This window comes from Primulina tabacum, chromosome 10 (assembly GCF_025594145.1).
Source record: "Primulina tabacum isolate GXHZ01 chromosome 10, ASM2559414v2, whole genome shotgun sequence".
In the NCBI taxonomy this organism is placed as follows: Eukaryota; Viridiplantae; Streptophyta; class Magnoliopsida; order Lamiales; family Gesneriaceae; genus Primulina; species Primulina tabacum.
The window spans coordinates 32,006,817-32,009,868 of NC_134559.1; the positions used below are offsets into that span (position 1 = coordinate 32,006,817).

The following is a 3,052-nucleotide window of genomic DNA, read 5'->3' on the forward strand; positions in this document are numbered from 1 at the left end:
AGTCTAGATTTTAATTTAGAGCTTTTTATTTTATTTTATAGTTACTTTTTTATTTGAGTGGTTCATTCTCTCTGCTTGACAGTGCATGCTAAGATCGCAAAACCCTTACGTGCTTACTTTTTATCCGGAGATCGAAAGAACTGCGAGAAGATTAAGGAAAGCACGAAGAGAAGAGATACAAGTAATGGCTGAACACAGAGACAATGACAAACACATCCCGCCAGAGGCTATACCGATCAGAGATCACTTCAGACCAGTGATCAATGCACATTATTCTGGCATTGCTCGGGGGACCATAAATGCCAACAATTTCGAGTTGAAGCCTGCACTAATCAATATGGTTCAACAAAACCAGTTCGCTGGAACTGCTACTTCAGATCCTCACGTTCACCTGAGAACCTTCTTGGAAATCACAGATACGGTAAAAATTAATAATGTTCCTAATGATATTTTTAGATTGCGTTTGTTTCCATTTTCTCTCAGAGACCAAGCAAGAGGATGGCTCGAATCACTTCCGCTGAGTAGCATTAAAACGTGGCAAGAGCTGGCAACAAGGTTTCTGTCTAAATATTTCCCCTGCAAAGTCTACAAAGCTGAAGATTGAGATTAGTACTTTCAGGCAGAATGATTTTGAGCAACTCTATGATGCGTGGGAAAGGTACAAGGAGTTGTTGCGGAAGTGCCCAAATCATGGTTTTGAAGACTGGGTACAAATCGAGCTTTTCTGTAATGGATTGAATTGTCAGACGCGTAGAACAGTGGATGCAGCGGCAGGTGGCACAATCTTTGCCAAATCTCCTGCTCAAGCCTATGACTTGCTTGAGCAGATGACTATTAATAGCTACCAATGGCCGTCTGAGAGGTCAGGAGTACCGAGGACAGCTGGAGTTTATGCTGTGGATCCTATCACATCACTCACTGCACAAGTATCAGCATTGACTACACAGATAGCGACTATGAATAATGTGAGTACATCAAACACTGAGGGAGCATCGTTTGTTGTTGAAGAATCGCAAATTCCTGAAGAAGTGCAATACATCAACAACAAGAATTTTGGAAGCTATGGAGGATATCGAGGTAACCCTCCCCCTAATACTTATCATCTGGGATTGAGAAATCATGAGAATTTTCATACGCAAATAACAAGAATGTGTTGAATCCTCCACCGGGGTTCAATACATCAAATGGGGAAGGGAAGTCATCATTTGAGGACTTGGTCGGGACATTCGTTTCTGAATCTGGTAAGAGGATGGCTAGGACTGAGTCTAGGCTTGACAACCTAGAGACCCACATGGCAAGTATTGGTGCGACCTTGAAAATCCTTGAATCGCAAGTGGGGCAGATAACAAAGCAACTCACGTCTCAACCGTCAAGCGCGGTCCAAAAGACTGCAGATCCAAATCTGAGAGAAGTTAATGCCATTTTTATACAGCATGAAGAGTTTGGTGTGGTAGGCAGAGAAGAGAAGGAGGTTGAACCCACACCTGTTCGGGATGAAAAGCCAACTCCAACAAAAAGAGCCCGAGGTAAGAAATATGAGAGGTATGATTTAAATCAATACATTGATATTTCTTTACTTCCCTACCCCAAGAGATTTTTGCAATTACAAGCTGAATTTCAAAAGAAACAAGGTATTGAAGATCTCAAGACCTACACACTAATAATGAGTTTGCAGATCAGGTGGAAGCTGAATTTACCGAAGGAACACAAAGAAATCGTCCTCATAAGTTGCTAGATCCCGGTGAATTAATTATGCCATGTGAAATAGGGGGTCAGTTAGTGGAAAAAGCTATCTATGACTCAGGAGCGAGCATAAATATAATGCCAAGTTCTCTCTACGAGAAACTTGGATTGAGCAGGATGAGGCCCACAAGACTAAGCTTACAGATGGCAGATAAATCGATCAGGACACCGTTGGGTATTGTGGAAGATGTTGAACTTCGGATCGACAAATTGAAGGTTCTAGCAGAGTTCGTGGTACTTGACATGGAGAACAGTCAGAACGTTCACGTCATTCTAGGTCGACCATTATTTTCTACTGTTGGAGCCATCATTGACGTGAAACATGGAAAGTTGACCATGGATGTTGAAGGTCAAATGGTGGAAATCAAAGCATCTGAAAGTTCTCACGACCCACCATGAGCAGTGTAGTGACAGTCGAGCTAACGACGTTAAACTAAGTGCTGTGTGGGAGGCGACCCACGATTTTTCTTTAGCATTCGTTTTGTTTTTATTATTTTATTTTATTTTACTCCCTTAGTTGTTAATTTTACACACCACCAGATCTACCGCCGCAACACATGGACGAGGAGGATGAAGATGCTGCGGACGACAACTTGAGCAACGAGTTCTGACGCTCGTGCGTGAGGTATGTGTTGTCACGTTTATTGTTTAAATTATACATTGAGGACAATGCATACTGTAGGTTTGGGGGGGTCATTTTGCTTTGAGTATTGATTGTTTGAGTTGTTAATTCATTTATTTTTTTTGCACAGTTTCGTATTTAGTAGGAGTCTAGTCGAGTTTTTTTTACTTGTTATTAGAATTGTCAGGACGAGTCATGGATAAGTGAAATGTGTGGCCTATGATGAAGCTGGAATTATGGTCCTGAAGTGTATATGTGTTCATGATAACTTGGGAGTCACAATTATTTTGCACTGTCGTGTTTGTTGATACTATCGTTGCTTAGAGACAAGTTGCATGCCTGTGATGCTAAATAGACGATGGAGATCTGATTCTTGATAATTCTTGCATGACATTGATTGACACTTTTACAGACATAGAAATGATCTAAGCAATTTTTCACAATATCTTTGGGCCTATGTTCTTTGTTTACTGTCATTTGTAGCCCTTTGAGCTTCGAGTTAATTGAGATGCTTAAAATTTCTTTTGTACCTACCTCGTATATCATTTTTGGTTGAACAAATGCATGTGATTGGTTTATATGAGTTGACTAATGGATTGACGGAAATCTAGAACCTGCTTGAACACTTTTTGAGGCGAAATACGGATAATATGTGGCATAGGAATGATTTAGGCAGTCTTTGGAACT

At 40.8% G+C, this 3,052-nt stretch overlaps 1 non-coding gene across 1 annotated transcript; it reads right to left on the reverse strand.

The window, feature by feature from the left end:
• Window positions 1-590: 590 nt before the first annotated feature.
• LOC142513007 (small nucleolar RNA R71) lies at window positions 591-697 on the reverse strand. Its single transcript, XR_012808976.1, has one exon. It is a non-coding gene; the product is annotated as a small nucleolar RNA R71 (small nucleolar RNA).
• Between the last annotated feature and the right edge of the window lie 2,355 nt (window positions 698-3,052).